Source organism: Lissotriton vulgaris, chromosome 6, assembly GCF_964263255.1.
Source record: "Lissotriton vulgaris chromosome 6, aLisVul1.2, whole genome shotgun sequence".
Lineage (NCBI taxonomy): Eukaryota > Metazoa > Chordata > Amphibia > Caudata > Salamandridae > Lissotriton > Lissotriton vulgaris.
In genome coordinates this window covers 1,169,601,603-1,169,620,215 of record NC_141694.1, presented here as the reverse complement: position 1 = coordinate 1,169,620,215, position 18,613 = coordinate 1,169,601,603, and positions in this window count along the sequence as shown.

Here is an 18,613-nt window from a genome sequence, read left to right as displayed (position 1 = left end):
GTCCCCTCTGTTTTCCTCTGCCACGACCTCTCCCTTGTGTTTGTGGAGTTTGTTGGTCCTGATATAACAGTTCCATTTCTTCTAAAAAAAGAAAATCTCTTATATGCGGTTGTTTTCTCAGCTCTCCCCCTTTGCTCCCCTTCAATGCGTCTGATTCAGTTTCGCTTGCACTGGGTGTCAACCCTGCTTTGATTTTTCTCTTGGAGACACCTTAGTCCACAGCCACTTCGTAGACAAAAAGGAAGAATCATGGTTAGAGAAAAGGCAAAAGGGATTCACAAAATGCATATCATGCAAAGCATGCAAGATCAGAAAAAATGTAAAATCCCTGAATGATCCTAAAGGCCAACCATTTGAAATCAAGAACAAGATAACATGTGAATCTCACTATGTTGTGTACCTACTTGAATGTGACTGTGGCAAACGGTATATTGGTTCCACTATATGTGCTCTTAAAAAACGAATGCTGGAGCACATCAGAGCGATACAAAACAAAGATCAAACATATGCATTGGCCAAACACCTGATGACTCATAAAAACAAAACTTGGCAAAATGTTAGCTACTCAGGAATCGCTATGGTGCCAGAAAATGAGAGAGGAGGGAATCGTCTACAAAAACTTAGACGGTTGGAATCAAAACTGATAATAAGATTCAAGACCAAGATCCCGATCGGTCTAAACGGGGACGAAGAACTGTATGTACATTTATAAACAAATTGAAGTACCTAAGGGAAAGACAATGTAAGTACAAATTTGAATTATGCCTTCCTAATATATCTTCTATCCATCGGAAAATAACAGTGTATAATATCCACAATAGGCGAACATGGGAGAATGCATAGAATAGTTTAGAATGCCATAGAAAATATCTGAGAATAGGATACTATCTGCTTTGACCTTGTGCATTTGGTTGTTCTTCGGAATACATTTTGGACGTAATTTACAATTAATGAGGGGTCAAAATTGAGTTAAAATATGGTATATCAATGTTTGATTTTTAAACTGCCCGTAATTTGAAATGTGTATTTCATTATCAATTTCCTATACTAATACACAAGCCACAGAACAGACATGAGTGAGAAGCACTTAGCTATCACTTGTATACATACATATACATAACTTAGAAGTATTTAAACCAATTCTTCTATCAAAATAGGGCACTCAGCCCTCGAAGATCATACAAAGCCTGACCCAAGCTTTAAGATTGTCGAGAATAAAACTTGTGGCTTGTCAATATGTAGAAGGAAAATGATAAATGGTTGTATTAGAACTAAGCACAAACTACCCCTCCCACAATGCATCCTAACTGTCAAAGTGGGCAGGAGGGTATAAATAACAAAAAGTAAAAACGGACTTGTTACTACCGTGATCAGGAACATTTATTGTTCGAAACGCGTAGGTGAAGGATGTTTTACTGAGCTGGATTAAATTGCTTTAATCATCGAGAAGAGTGCGGTGTATTCTTTGAATTGCTTGAAATAACTTACGAGTCTTGTCCTTGACTCGTCACCTGCACCAGCTGGCTGGCCGCTCCTTCTCTAACAAGGGACGTTTGCTTTTGAATATATATATATATATATATATATATATATATATATGCGGTATGTGTCGTCCTTAGCTTGTTAAAGCTCAGCTACTTGCAGCCAAAGGAAGATGCGAGACCCGATTTCTTAGGTGTTATTATTTATTTATTTTGAACCCAAACACCAGTTTGCCACTGCCTTGATCACATGACGCAGTCATGGGGGCTGGCCACCCATTTAAAGTGAAAGGTGCATGACACGCAAATGGACATAGAGGAAATACTTTTCCTATATATAACTGCATAAATGCTTGTACAGTCTAGGTTAGCACTATAAAGGTTGTTTAACCCAATTAACATTTCATAATCACCGTATAAATACATTGGCTACTGTATGGTCATAAATTCCATATGTTGTATATGGAACAACCTAATCTATAGGAGAGGTTAAAAACTGTGCATTACATGTTATAAGTAAAACTGCAACTATAAATAGCTAAAATACCGTAAAACTATGTAATATTTTCAACTGGATCTAAAACGAATCAGTTAAATCATGTTTAAAATATCAACCGTATACTAAAATAGTAACAATAAGATATGTAAACATAATACACATTAAATATATATGAATTTGCATGATCATTTCCTAGATTTAAAATTATTTAGATAATGTTATAAAATATTTCTTTTTATGTAGTGTTAAATATATACTGTGCTATCTTTAGTATAAACACCTTCAAAATATTATTTAGATTGACTGGTAACAGTGAATTTGACAATTTTAGTGTCCAACACCTTCCACTAAATAGTTTACATTGGAGTGGGAACAGTAAATGTGACCCCTTTAGTGTCCATACATTCCCCAAATTGGGTTAAACAAGAGAGGGAATACTAAATGTGACCACTTTAGTGTCTAACACCTCCTCATAGATGGCTTAGATTGAAGTCGAATAGTACATTTTACCCGTTTAGTGTCCAACACCGTCCCCTAAAAGTTAAGATTGGAGTGGGAATAGTAAATTAGAATAGTTTAGTGTCCAAAACATTCCCTAAATTGGTTTAGATTGAAGCTGGAATAGTAATTGTGATTATGTTAGTGCCCAACAACTGCCCCTTAGTGGCTTAGACTGGAATGGGAATAGTAAATAGACCAGTTTAGTGTCCACAAAATTCTCCATAATGGTTTAGATTGAAGCTGGCATGGTAAATGTGACCACTTTAGTGTTCAACACCTTCCCCTTAGTGACTTAGATTGGAGTGGGAATAGTAAATGTGACCACTTTAATGTCCAATACTTTCAACAAAATGGCTAGAGTGGGAATTGTAAATGTCCAAAATTTAGTGTCCAACACTTTCCCCAAAATATTGTAGATCGGTATGGAAATAGTAAATCTGACTCGACTTCCTTTGTGTCCCAAAAATTTCCTAAATTATTCCTTCCCCTTAAACAACTTAGACTGGATTGTGAACAGTGAGTTTGACCACAATGGTGTCCAATATCTACCTCAAAATTGTTAAGATTGAGGGGCGTGTCTAGCCACCAAAGATGGCGGACATGGTTTGGTGAAGGTCCGTACCCCGGGGGGAATAATCCTGAAACATCAGTGTGCTTCTTAAAACGTTCCTATTGCAGCAATATTGCCGTTATTGGCCTGTTATGTAGTCCTGCTGTTATGTAGTCCTGCTGCTTTGCCCCGGCCAGATGACAACGCCGCTAGAACTCCGCACATATCGGGAGCTGCGGACGCTGCAGCCTGTCTGCCCCGAAACCACAAGCGCTGCTGCGCCGTGACTCCTGCCCGCTCCCGGCGGCTTTGGCCCCCGCAGCCCACACCTAACTGAGCAACTGACCCCATCTGACTTTTGGGGTGTGATGGACCCGAGTGACTGTGGGGTGAAGTATGGTTGCAGCCGAGTGTTTCGGGGGACGCCGGGCGGCCCTCGGAGACGAGGACTGCAGACCTCTGGTGAGTGCAGGTGCCTTGCACCGAATGCTGGGCCATATGGGTGTCCTCCACCTACGCTGCTGGGATGCGAAGTGAAGAGTGTGCGACAGACTTCGCCTCCCGTTACCATTATTCCTCACCTGGCATGGAGTGGGCGAAGCAGAGCCAGCCGTGGCGCTACTGCTGAATAGTACCCATGACGCACACCTGCTGATTTCCCCGACCGGTGCAGTGCCACCGCTGGGACTCCGCATGTATCGAGAGAGGCGACTGCAGTGGCCTCCCTGCCCCGAAACAGTCAGCGTTGCAGCACTGCGATTACTGTCTGCTCTCAGCGGCGCAGGCTCCTTGCGGTCTATGTAAAACTTTGCAGGTGGCTCCATCCGGGATCCGATAACACTGAGTGGCTGTGCAGTGGTGTGCCGCAGTGACTGTCGGCCGCAGAGGACACTAAGCGGCCTACGGAATTGCAGTCTTCAGACCCCCGGTGAGTGTGGCATTTTGCACCGATTGTTGGGCCTAACAGGTGACCTCCCCTGACGCGGCTGTTCTGGGTGGCGAGGAGTACACAGCAGTCTCACCTTCCTCTAAACTTGTCCACCACCTGGCCTGGAGTGGGAGCAGGAATAGCTGCACCATAGAGTATCCTAGTCTGGTGTATGGTTCTGAGAACTGCAGAGGCGAGTGTGTAGTGGAAGCGGCCGGGGCTGCGATTTATCTGGGCTTAATTTGTCAGCTACGCCCAACAGAATGCTGTGCAAGGACAGCCCCACTTCTGTTTGAAACCAGCATATACAAACCTGATTGTCTGTGTCTTTGTCTCTCTTTGTGGATAGGCCGCATACCTACTGCAGCAGTTACCCTGAAGGACGATACTGCCGTGGTCGCAGCACTCTGTGAAGTGCCCCTGTGATCGCCGCATTGCTCGTACAGTGTATACCCACTAAGAGCCTGTGGGCGCAATGGGGAGACTAAAAGGGAAGACTCTGGACAATAATCCTATTATAGGGGGCTCAACAGGCGTACCAGAAACTACCGCCTGACCCCCATCGCCCGGCTCCTCTTCCTCCAGTTCCCTCGAGTTCCCCTGATAAACTTGATCTGATCCTACAGGAAGTAAGAGACTCCTGTTAAGTAATAGAGTGCAGATCGGAACCCTTACCACTGGCTTTACACTCCTACGGGCGGACCATGTGAAACTTGCTGATACAGTGCACGCACATGAGAAAGCCCTAACCAGGTGGAACCCCAGATTACGGAACACACTAAACATATACAACAACTACAACAGCAGGTCAACGGTCTGCAGGATAGGATCAAGGATGCGGAGGGCAGGAACCGCCGGAATAACATACGCATCCTAGGACTTCAGGACCACAGCGAAGGTCCCAAAGCTGCTGACTTCATGGAAACCTGGTTTCGAGAACATGTGGCCCAGGAGGGCTTGTCACCATACTTCTGCATGGAAAGGGCCCACCAGATTCCTACTGGAGCACCAAGGGTTGGGGAACCTCCGCGACCCTTGATCGTTAAATTACTGAACTACAGAGACTGCGATGTACTATTGCAAAAAGCGAGAGAACGAACGCAGATCCACTTCGAGAACCATCGGATCTCGCTCTACCCTGATTACACAGTAATGGTAGGGCACCAACGCTCTTCCTTTGAAGCACTGAAGACAAAACTGCGTGCTGTTCAGCTCAAATATGCGCTACTGTTCCCGGCTCGATTGAAAATTATACATGACCGGAAAACCTACTTTTTTGCCAGCCCGAATGATGTGGAGGAATGGCTGGAAGTGATGAACCTCGAATCAAGCCAGGGTGGGTCATCCGGCTCTGTGCGCCCCAGCCCCACAAGAACTCAGGGCCGCGGCCCTCGCCGAGCCGCCAAGGGCCTGAACAGTTCTGCTGCCATTGGTCCTACCCCTGAACAGATAATGAACAACAGGACAGAGGCGCTGGCAATAGATAACTCCATTCGCACCGACAACCATAAGATCACGACCGACTCGTCGGAGGACAGTTCCATTCTGCGCATGCTACGTAAGATCTTCCGGTAGATCCCCACTGAGACCAGGAAGATGGTCAGCCAGGCCCTCGTCACCAGCCGTCTGGACTACGGCAACTCCCTCTATGCCGGAACCACCACCAAACTCCAGAAGAGACTCCAGCGGATCCAGAACGCCTCTGCACGACTCATCCTGGACATCCCCCGTCGCAGCCACATCTCCGGACACCTGAGAGACCTGCACTGGCTCCCGGTCAACAAGAGAATCACCTTCCGACTCCTCACCCACGCACACAAAGCCTTACACAACCAAGGCCCAGGATACCTCAACAGCCGCCTCAACTTCTACGCTCCCAAATGCCAGCTTTGATCGACCGGCCACGCCCTCGCCGCCGTCCCCCGCATCCGAAGAGCCACCACAGGGGGACGGTCCTTCTCCTACCTCGCCGCCAAGACATGGAACTCCCTCCCGACCCACCTCCGCCTGAACCAGGACCACCTCGCCTTCAGGAAGCAACTCAAGACCTGGCTGTTCGAGCAGTAGCGGACCCCCCTCCCCCAGCGCCTTGAGACCCTCTGGGTGAGTAGTGCGCTATATAAATGCTTCGATCGATTGATTGATTGATTGATTGGTTCCATTCAGTCGGATTCCGAGCATAGAATCACCCTGTTCCCCTCGGTGACACCTCAGACTGTCAATGATCTGGTGGATAACTAACATGGCTTGCTCAATAACTTTTACCATCACTGCAGTGGGGGCATATAAGTTCTATGGAAGGACTAACCGGACTACATGTATCCTTTTCTTTTTCCCTACCTAACACGCTTTAAATAGAACTTGTCATGGAACACTAGTTAAATCATTTGTCAAAATATTTGTACCTAGAGCCCAAATGGCCTGAAATTGTCTCCCTGTTCAGGTTTAGTAGACTTGTCATTCTCATGTTTTTATTCTGTATGTATGCCTAAGGCGACTAGTTATGTTAGATGAAAATGCTCATATGTACCCCCCTCCCCCCGGGTCCCGTTGAGCTACCAGAACCTTTTTAACTACACAAGAAGCATTATGGACGGTGGTGGCGACCCCCCACAAAGTGAACGCACTGTTTTATGCTACTTGTTTGCTTTTGTTATTTGTTTGGCCCAGCACAGTTCAATAGCTGAGCCGAGTATTATTAGTTTGAAGGGGAAGGGGTACTCCTGGCCTGCAATAGTTAATTGGCTCCGAGTTAGGGGGAGCACCGCTTACATTATTGACCTATGCCTAGGTACTCCACCACTTTAGGCTAATATAAGTTGCTGACTTGGAACGTGCGGGGGCTTGGCGCCGTGCATAAAAGACATCGAGTTCATGCCCACCTCAAGTCCATGCCCACCTCCTTAGGCGTAAAGCGCAAATAGTTTTTCTTCAGGAATCGCACCTTACTGATACGGAGGCCCTGAAGGTTCGTAAGAAATGGAGGGGCCAATTTTCTCTACTAATTATGCGGCCTTTGCACCAGGGGTGTCCATATGGATTCGTCATGGTGTCCCATTTACAGAACTAGACCGACGCACGGACGAACAGGGTAGATACCTATTGCTGAAGGGAACCCTTGATGGCCAACCCGTGGTTTTGGGTAGCATTTACGCCCCGAATTTTGACCAGGACAAGCTTTTTAATCAACTAGGCACAGCCCTGACTGGGTGGAACACATCTCCCTGGATACTGGGAGGGGACTGTAATACTGTCATGGATGTGGACTTGGATAGATCCCATCCTCCGCTACATGGTGCTGGCGCCCACATACAAGGAGATTCCCTGAAAACCTGGACAAATGGATGGGGACTGAGTGATGTTTGGCGAATGCTACACCCTACACATAGGGAATATTCCTTTTATTCACCAGTACACCAACTTCATACAAGGATCTATAGGTTTCTATGCTCCCTTATTATCGTTACCCAAATTCACCATTCCAAGTACCTAGCCAAGACCTTCTCTGACCACAGTCTTTAAAGAAAATAATTACATGGGGCAGGGTACCCACCCTAGTCCCCACTTGGAAACTATGGCCCCAGCTGCTGGAGGATGCCCCCTTTCGTACCACGCTGTCCGCAACTATCACAAACTATTTGTCTGAAAACTGGAACACAGCTTCCTCAAATCTAATTGAATGGGATACACTCAAGGTAGTCGTGAACGGCACTGCAATTGGGTCTACAGTGGGGGATAGGCAAAAGATACATAAAAACCTTATCTGAATAGAAAACCTAATGACCGAGCTGGAGCACGCTGCAGCGAATGATCCAGGCAAACAGGCCCCCCTACGGGACGCACGCATTCAACATGCTGAGATCCTTGAAACTCTCTGGGTCATTGACTACAGGGCATTTACACAACTGAAGCACACAGAGGCTGATAAGTCTGGATCATTGTTGGCCCGGATATTGCGGGACAGCCCAACACCTTCCATCGTCACCCGGATTAATATACCTAACAAGGGCATGGTCCACACTCAACTTTAGATAAATTATGCCTTTTTTAACTATTTCAGTAATCTTTATAAAGAACCTACGCACATTGATGACACTTTAGTGGATGATTTCTTAAACGGCTTAACATACCCATGTCTTACAGCAGACACACAAAAGGCTCTTTCAGGTCCCATCACTAGACACGAAATACAGGCTGCTATCAAAGGTCTATCACATAACAAGGCCCCGGGCCTTGATAGCCTGCCCATAGAATTCTGTGAAACTAACTCAGCCCCCATCGTTCCTAAGTTAGAGGAGCTATACAAGACAGCCTTAGAGTCCGGTCACTTACCCCACTCCACCATGCAAGCGTTAGTCATTTCACTCCCCAAATCGGGACGAGACGGCACTAACTTATCTTGTTACCGACCCTTGTCTCTATTAGCGACCGAATACAAGATCCTAAGCAAGGTCCTAGCTAATCAACTCCTGCCCTACCTAACTACCCTAATTCACAAAGACCAGTGAGGGTTTCTCCCCGCACGCAGCACTTCCCTAAATATCAAACGCTTACACCATATCATGCTGGCTACCCCAGCGGATTATGACAACGCTGGCTGTATTGCGTTAGACCTACGCCAAGCTTTCGGCTCCATTACATGGGACTTCATGTTCGCGGCCCTGAAACGCTTTGGTCTTCCTCCTGAATATCTTAACTGGGTGTGTTTACTGTACACTGGCCCCACTGCAAAAGCTCGCACCAGAAGTCATATTTCACGAGAATACACTATACACAAAGGCACACAACAGGGTTGTCCCCTTTCCCCTCTGTTATTTGTCCTTGCCTTGGAGCCGTTAGCGATAGCATTGAGGCAAACTGCTGATCACCTTGGGATACCAATAGATGACACCACACACCTAATATCAATCTATGCCAATGAAATAATCATCTACATACTAGACCTCTCTGCTCGGGCAGAGCCCCTTCCCACCATTTCTTCTACCTTTGAAAGTATCTCTGTTCTTGCTATTAACGAAGGGAAATCGAACGCCTTCTATCTCCATGACGGACCCCACCCAAACATGCTCAAATTTGGTAAATATAATCTGCCAGTAGCACACCATACCTTTAAGTACTTAGAAATCCAGATATACAGAGCACAAGTGGACCAACATGATAGTAATCTGTCAAAGGCAATTACTGTATTACGGTCGAGCATATCCTTTTGGACATCTCTGCCATTGTCAGTGATTGGGCGGGTTGCCATCTCCAAGATGGTGGTGCTCCCCCGTCTCCTATATTTTTTGTGATCTTTCCTCTAGTTGTTCCTCAGTCCACCTTTCGCACCCTCAACACAATCCTACTAAAGCTTATTTGGGGGACAGGTCGACACAGGGTGAGCCTCAAGGAAATAGATTATAAGACTCGAGACTTAGAAGGAGGAGCTCTGCCAACTCTACTGTTACCGAAAGTAAAAATCCCCCTTCTGTGCCTCCATTACTTAAAATGGAGCTCCACTGCTGGAAGAAGGCTCTGCTTTACACCTCAGATGCAATTTCATATGCTGGTAATATCCCACTACTGGGAATACCAACCACTGGTGGCAGGCTCACGATGGCTCGGCTACATGACTGGGTGGATGCTGGCATGGAGGAGGTCGGATCGCTTTTTGGCGATGGAACCCCCCTTGATAATGACCTTTGTACAGACCACTTGCGTACCGGATCATCTTTACTTAACTCACACAGCAGTTTCTCACTACGTTGGGAAGACATGGGCACCTCAACATATAAGACTCCGCAACACAAACTGGTACGAACACTCTATTATATGGGGGAGGGCAGCTATCTTATTAAATGGTTATACGTTCGTATTCGAACGCAAGCCTCCATCCCACTCACTGACCTTAGAACAAAATGGTCACAGACAACTGAAGCTGCACTAACTGATAATGCATGGGCAAGTATTCTGAAACACCTCAACCGAGTATACCGCAATGCTAAATTTAAATTAAAAAAATGTATGGTGTTCCACAGATCCTATTTAACCCCAAAGAGAATACATAACATGTTCCCAGACGCCCAACACTGCTGCCCACGTTGCAGGTCCGAGGAGGCGGGCTTTACCCACATGCTATGGGCTTGCCCTGACCTTCGTGATTACTGGGGGGTCCGAACTGCACTTGGGGAGATCACTGGGTCTTCGCAAGCGCACAAGCGCTTTGAAAGGTCAACTTGATCTTGCCCTCATATTGGCCATATGGGCGATAACCATGAGGTGGAAATCCCCTAGATGCCCTACTTAACCTGCGTGGCAGGAAGAGGTGATACGTTGGTGCGGTGCCAAAAGCGCAGCAATTAGGTGCGAGGAGGCACACGGACTACAAAAACACCCCATCTCTATGGAATGGGATCTCATACTGGAAGGTTTTAAAACACAAGATCTTCTTCCTCAACAGATCACTTCTACCCCTTAGTGTAACCAGTTGTTTGCTCAGGGTTCACAGAATTGTTACAGGTCCTATTCACATTATCATCTGCACACCAGCAGTAAATCGTAGCAAGTGGTATATAAAAAAAACACACAAGGTTGAGTGGCACACAGGAACCGGCAGGCCAGGAGGGAGGGGTGGAGTGTGGGGGGGTTATATGTTAATGGGGTTGTTTAGAAATACATTGCATAATTGTACCGAATGCTAATCCTGCATCTTGTATGTATTCACTCTTTTTTCATAGTCACAAAGACTGCCTCATTTACTCTGGCATAAGCAAGCAGATCTTTAGACTGCACAAAGGAAATATTTGTAACGATAAGAAAATAGAAAATGCCATGATGTCCTTGCTATGACAACTTGAAATCACTTTGTGGTGCTCAATAAAATTTGTTTAAAAAAGAAAATGTGTTTAGATTGGAGTGGGAACAGTTAGTTTGACCCATTTAGCGTCCAAAACAACCACAAAAATAGTTCAGATTTGAGTGGGAAAAGTAAATGTTACCCATTTGGTGTCCAACGCCTTCTTCAAAATGGCTTAGATTGGAGTGGGAAAAGTAATTTGACCGCTTTAGTTCCTAACACCTTCCTATAAATGGTTTAGATTGGAGTGGGAATAGAAAGTGTGAACATTTTAGCGTCCAATGCTTTCCTCACAATGGTTTAGGTTGGAGTGAGAATAGTAATTGTGACGCTGTTTATTCCTGTACTGGGGGCGGTGGTTTGGCGGCCTCACAGCGGTGCCTTTCCAAGGCTCATATTCGAACCTTAGAAAGGCACAGCAATGGGAGAGTCAAAGCATGTTCCTACACAGTATGCAGTCATGGGGGTGCATACATACAGGGGGCACACCATGTGCCCCCTTATATACACCCCAAGGCCCAGAGAAAACTAGTTTCCTCACTGCCAGGCTTTACATTACAGGCTCACCGCCATGAAAACTGTGATGGTGAGGAAACTCATAATATGCTTGGCTGCGCCGCTGTGGCACAACCAGGATATTGTGACCTCCCATTGCTGCAACACCGCCGAGGGATCACGAGTACCTGGTGGTTTCAGCAGTCCTCTGGCGGTCTGACTGCCAAACTTGTAATGGGGCAGTCAGACCGCTGGTGCGGTAGTCGTAATAAGCCCCTTACTTAAAAAAATATTTTATTTCATGTATATGTTTATATTGTATGTTATTTATAACAAGAAAGAAAATGTTTTATCATTATTGTTTAACATTTGTTATACTTTTTATGAAATACAAAACATATTTTTCTTATCATTGTTTTACATATTAGTATTTTTTTAAATGTATACAAATATGGTACAGTTTTTTCAACCATATACATTTAATATACATAAATATTTTTTGAATTTTTATATACTCTTTACATCCATTACAAATAGTATTATAATAGCTTTTGTTTTGGTAGTACCATTTACATTATACTTTACATACTTATTTATATTTTCTTAATACATTTGTTGACATTTTTGTCATATTGTATAACATTGTAAGACATCTGTTAATCATTTTTCAACAATTTTTTTGGTTAAAGTTCTATTTCTTTCTTTAGGGAGATAGTCTTTTTTTGTTTTCACTTAGCTGCCATTTCTTTCCTGATAAGTGTACTTTTCAAGTCTATTCCTGTCATTTCTCATCAGATTTGGTGGGAGCTAGTCAGGCTTACCTGCTCCTAATCGTTGGATAAGGTAAGACCTTTTTGAGTTTCTCTATAAGGTTTTGAAGGTGGGGGATGTAGGTAGATCTAGGCAATGTTAGTTATATTGTTAGTTTTTATTTTGAGTGTTATTTAGTAGTAGTGTGTTCTCTTGTTTAATTGGGATGTGCGTTCGTCCTTCTTAGAGTTTTCGTACTAGTCTTGTGTTAATTTAGATATTTGCATGGTCTATCTTGTGTTTATTATAGTTTTAATGTAATGTTTATGTTGTATTTAAAAATAATAATAATAATAACAGAATTTATAAGAGCACGAACAGCTACCTCAAACAGAGTTGTCCCGGCGCTAAGAGCAAGACAGAAGTGCGAACCGCTAGATCGACAAACGCTATCCTGTCCCTATGTGTCGAGGCTAAAGAGCCAAGTTTTCAAGGCTTTCCTAAAGGTAGGCTCAGATTTTATCTGTCGCAAGAAGTTGGGCAAATCGTTCCATAGCTTTGTAGCCACAGCCACAAAGGATCTCCCTCCAATATGTGCTTTCTTGAACCTCGGGGAGCACAATAGGTTCAAGGCGCCTGATCTAAGTGGCCTATTTTGTTTGTAGCTGCATAAGCGCTGCTTCAGATAGCTCTGGCATTTACTGTGGAGAGAACGGAAAGCAAGTGTCAAGGCCTTCAATTCTATTCTTCTAGCCAGGGGCAGCCAATGGAGTTTCTTGATGTGTGGCAAGATATGGTGACGGTAGGGTACTCTCCTAATCATTCTTGCCGCCACATTTTGGAACATTTGCAGCCTTTTGATCAATTAACACCTTGGCTGCTTGGGGGCTTTCCCCTCCTGTGCTGAGCTTTCAATTTTACCATTGCTTGTGACAAGGTCAACTCGTCATAAGCACAGCGCAGGTAACACCCATGACGAGTTGACCTTGTCATGAGCATGGAAGGGGTTAAGCAGGTAAGCCTACGTATAGACTTTTTGCATAGTCCAATCTTGCCGTCACCATAGCGTGTATGACCACTCGGCGGCAGTCCTCAGGTAGTAAGTGGATGAATTTACGTAGACTTTTCAGTTTCCCAAAACAGGCCGAAGACACATGCGTAATCTGAGCTGAGAGGGAGAGGTCCGTTTCCCATTTGACCCCTAGGGTTTTTGCTGATGCTGCTGGAGTAGGTGGAAGGCCCATTTCCTGCGGCCACCAGAGATCCACAGGCGGTGGGCAGATGTTTCCAAAAAATAATACCTCAGTTTTATTGGCATTAAACTTCAGCTTGTTGTTGTTCATCCATAGGGATATATCTGTCAGGCAGCCCTCGAGGGTTTTGTCCGCTTTTTCTTTAAAAGAGAACACCAGCAGGGTGTCGTCGGCGTAAGATATTGCCTTCACTCCCCAGTTGGCAATAAGTGTGATCAGTGGGGCCATGTAGATATTAAAGAGGAGCAGGCAGAGTGCTGAGCCCTGAGGGACTCCACACCAGATCGGCTTGCGTTTGGATTTATGTGCCTGTAAGGTGATCTGCTGTGTCCGGTTGGAAAGAAACAAGTTCAGCCATTTCAGCACCGCCCCCTCCCATGCCGATATCTATGAGTCTAGACATCAGTATTGCATGGTCCACCGTGTCAAACGAGACGGACCAATCTAGGAGCACCAGCATTGCTGATAACTCTGCGTCCACTGTTGTTTTTATAGATTCTGAAACCTCCAGGGGGGGGGGCGGTTTCGGTGCTACAGCCCAGTCTAAACACTGATTGGGTATCATGCAGGATGCCAGAATCCTCCACAAATGAGGACAGCTGTCTTTGCACCCACTTCTCTTGCATTTTTGCAGGGCTGGAAGAAGGGAAATGGGGCGATAGTTACTCAGATCCCCAGGTACTTCATTGAGTTTTTTCCTAAGGAGTAGCACCATAGCGTGTTTCCACAGCTCAGGGAAGATGCCAGTAAATAGGGAGGTGTTCCAAATATGAGTCAACCACTTAGCTATAGACTGAGCCACTATATTCCAGAGTTTTAGGGGGCAAGGGTCCTCTGGGAAGCCAGATTTGCAGCTTAGAATCAGGGACAGCCCGTCTTGCAAAGTGACCAGGTTGAATTCTCAAAACGTGGCTTGTTGATCATTGCCCTCGGACCTGTCAGATTTAGTCGTAGCAGCATTTTCCCTGAAAGTATTAAAGATAGTGTGGATTTTATTGTCAAAAAAGTCAGTGATGTTCTCACATAGTAAGGGGGAAGCTTGAGCTTCAATTTGTAATGCTTGAGGCTTGAGAATAGCATCCTCAACCTTAAATAGTTCCTTACTTGAGTTCTCTGCTGACTTAATACAGTTAGCTGTAAACTCTATTCTAGCTGATGTTATGCTTTTGTGTTGATCTTTAAGGGCTTTCTTTTGCGCTCTCGACATAATCAACCCTCCACTGGCGTTCAAGATGTTTGCATCTACTCTTAACAAGTTTAAGGGCATCAGAGAACCAAGGGGCCGATGGCAGATGCCTCTGCGCTTTAGTAAGTCTAGGCGGTGCCAACGTATCTATTGCCGTAGAGATCCACATGGGGAAAGCCAAGGTGTCCACATTAGGGTCAGGAGTGCAAGGAGGTGGCTTCCCCTGAAGTACCGGTCCCAAACTTTCTGCTGTGAGTTTTTTCCAGTTCCTTTTTCGCACCATACATGTTCCGGCCTGCTGTCTTTCTTTGACCAGACCGACCAAAAAAGGGATCAAATAATGATCTGACCATGCCAACTGACTTGGAGCCTCCATGAATATGGATGAAAGATTAGTAAACACAAGGTCCAGGGTATGCCCTGCCTTGTGAGTCGGTAGGTTTATCAGCTGAACCAGATTGATTCCAGCAAGAGAAGCTTCTAGCTGAGTGGCCTGGATACAGTTAGGGTTATCCCTATGGAGGTTAAAATCTCCCAGAACCATATAGTTAGCATAGGTCGAGGCGTTCTGTGCTATGTAATCACAAACATCTAAAATCGCACCAGCTGAGCAGTCGGGGGGGTCTGTAAATCAAGAGTCCTGAGAGTGAAGTGGAGGGGCCTATCTTTAGGCAGAGGTTTAGACCTTCCAGGGTGCCTATTTTTGGTATTACTGAAGACTCAGCTTCCCATGAATCTCTGAATATAATCGCTACCTCGCCTTCTCTTTTTGAACCCTCCCATGTGCACAGCAAATTTTAAACCCCGGAGGGATGGCCAAGGCAATAGCTGGTATATTACCCTCCTTAAGCCGTGTCTCAGTCAAAAACATGGCATCCCAGGTGCCTTCTTCCAGTAAAATCCATATGTCTGTCGCATGCTTGACCAGCGATCGACAATTGATCAGGCATGCTTTAAAAGTGGCTGTATGTTTGCTGCCTTCCGTTATGTGAGGTGCCCTACTACTGTTGACCGTATACTCAATTGTGGTTTCGGGGCCCCATAGGCAGTTCGTGCAGGGGGTGGGGTTTATGTCTGTGCCACAGTCGGTCTTACTATTCAATGACAGGAGCTCTTCTCTGGACTACCGAATCCTAGGGCCAGATGTAGGTAATTCTATTTTACCGATTCATAAATACCGAATTTTACCGATTTGGTATTTATGAATCGGTAAAATAGAAGGGGGGAGATGTAGGTGAAATCGGTAATTGAATTACCGATTCTGTAACAATCGGTATTTACCGAATCGGTAAATACCGATTCGGTTATGCCCATTGATTCCTATGGGTATTGAAGCCCATAGGAATCAATGGGCAGTACCGAATCGGTATTTACCGATTCGATAAATACCGATTCCAGCAAGGGTGCAGGGGGTGTCACTTTGATTGGGTGGGTGGTAAAATACCGAATCTGTAAGGCCATTGGGACTCAGAAGAGTCCCACCTACATCAGGAAGTTACTGAATCTGTAAAAATACAGATTCAGTATTTTACAGATTCAGTATTTTACCGAGTCGGTAAATAGGGCCCCTACATGCCAATTACTGAATACCGGTCGGTAACGGCCGAAATCGGCCAATACCGACTGGTATTTCGGCTCCTACATCTGGCCCCTAGTTTCTGTGGCGCAACGGGCAGCATGACTGGCCCTGGCCGCTGACGGTGCATGGACAGACGCAGACGGGCTTGCCTTTGGCGCGCCGGCGGCACGCCGGCTGCACACGTCCGCTGCGCGTCCGGCAGCTCATGAGGGTCATATGCTGTCCCCCGGAAATGACGCGACCAGGAGGGAGAGCTACATCCCTCCACACAAGAGGCCCTAAAGACTGTGGTGGATGGGTATCGTAGCGCTAACAGTGCAAGAAGCAGTACATTAAGGTATGTGCAAAGCGGCAATCATGCTTAGTTTTAAAAACAGAGGTTAAAAACAATCACGTAGCAAAGACCACACCAAGCAATCTCTCAGGCGCACGGCCATCTCTCTCAGCACGGCAAGCAACCCTTCAGAGTTAAATGCTATCTCCCCCAGAAGTAACGCGACCACGAGGAGGAGCTACGTCCCTCCACACAAGCGGCCCTAAAGACAAGGTGGACCGGGGATCGTAGCGGTAACAGCGCAAGAAGCAGTACATTAACGTATGTGCAAAGCAGCAATTGTGCTTAGTTTTAAAAACAGAGGTTAAAAACAATCACGTAGCAAAGCCCACACCAAGCAATCTCTCAGGCGCACGGCTGTCTCTCGTGTTTTGTGAGGGTGGTTATTGTATGTTTGTACAGGTTTATGGATTGGAAGTCATCTGATGGATCCTGCGTTTTTTTAAAAAGGAAATTAATTTGGTTTAAACAATATTATCATTTATTGTAATAATTTTTACTTTCATTTGATTTTTCGCGTTTCCTGGAGCAGTCATTTTTTGGGTCGTTTACTGTTCTTCACGACTTTGTGTTACTTTGATGGATTTAACTTGGACTTTTACATTTTTTTTGAGGATTTTGAAGTTTATTTTTACTTTTTGGAGGATTCTACATTGGCAACATGGACGTGGACGAAGAGCTACAGAATTGTACGTCTAATTTAGGCCCTCATTACAATGGCTGGCAGACTGCCACCGACAGGCTTTCAGTGGTGGTCCACCCGCCATCCAAAGCATTGGTCCAACCACTGCATTACAATGCAGACCGTCAGACCACAGAGGTCGGGGCTAGGGCCGCCACCTTCGACAGGATCAAAGTTCTAGTCTGGACGGAGGTCGTATTCCTTACCCTACAGTGGAGGTGGTGCCTGTGCAGGCACAGCTTTAGGGATTCAGATATCCCTTTCTGACTGCCTGTTTATGGCGGTCCCACTGCCAACAGGCAGCCCTCTACTGCGGCTAGTGCTGCGGCCCAACCTGGGCCACAGCACAGACCATAGTAGAAAATAGCATTTTACAACTGCCAGCACGTCAGTCTTATCCTGATTGGGCAGGAGGGACTGCCGACACATTTTCGGACGATCACCTGTCAGAAACAATGGGGGTCGACGACCCGACCGACTGCCATAATAATAAGGGCCTTAGTTAGTTATTTTTGGGTGGAAAATGTTATTTTTTATTATCTATGCGTATTTACAGTAATTGCAATATTCTATTTTTGATTTCTGTGTGTCAAATTTACCTAGTTCTATGTTGTGTTTATTTATGATGTACTTTGCAGTTGTTGATATGCTGATTTTTAATTAGTTATTCCACAAAGGCTTTTTATCTGTCTTTTTTTTTCTCTGTTAATTTGATGTTTTTGTGACTGATGTAGATTTTTTTTATGTTCATATAAAAATTGTCACTTTATGGTGGTGTTTACCTTTGCTACTTTTTCGGTTAGTGTGTAGGTAGCTAGACGTTTTATTATGGGGTTTTGCTATTGATTACTCTTTTGTTGTTAATAAAGATTCTAACTTTACATTGTTGCATGCCATATATTTTAGTGGTTTGGCTTACTGATTGCTCATTTCTTAGTTGTTGGTAGCTTTGTTCTTCTTGGAGGGCTTCTACAAATTTGTAGAGTGTAGGTTGGGTTCTCCCTAGTGTGGCTTGGAAGGTATTTTGCCATCCTTCTACATTGTTAGTTTCGCTACTTAAGCCATGGTGCTGTTGTAGACATTCCACCGTATTTGGAATTTGGATTGGTGTCTGTGTCCAGAATGGTGTATTCTGCCAAACCAAGTATCTTCAAAGTAGTCCATTAGGCGACTTAGATTGTGTTTGCTTTGCTGGTAAAATGGACATTCTATAAGCAAGTTGTAGTGGTTAGGTACTTCTGTTACAGGGACGTATGCTAGTGCTATTATTTTTTAATTCAAAGGCAAACTGGCTGTTTGTTGCAAATTCTACAATTAGGGCCTGATTATGAGTTTCAGCAGAGCAAGAGTGGGCGGGACACCACCGTCATGCCTTCACACCATCGAGACTCACCGCCGCCCTTCAGATTACGACTTAAAGGTGGTCTGGCAGGCTTGTGGGCGGCGTGGCAGTCCCGCGACAGTGCCTCTTTCAAAGGCGGCAGTGCCTTTAAAAAATGGCACTGCACGGAACTTCACAATAAGGTTCCTGCAAGGCATG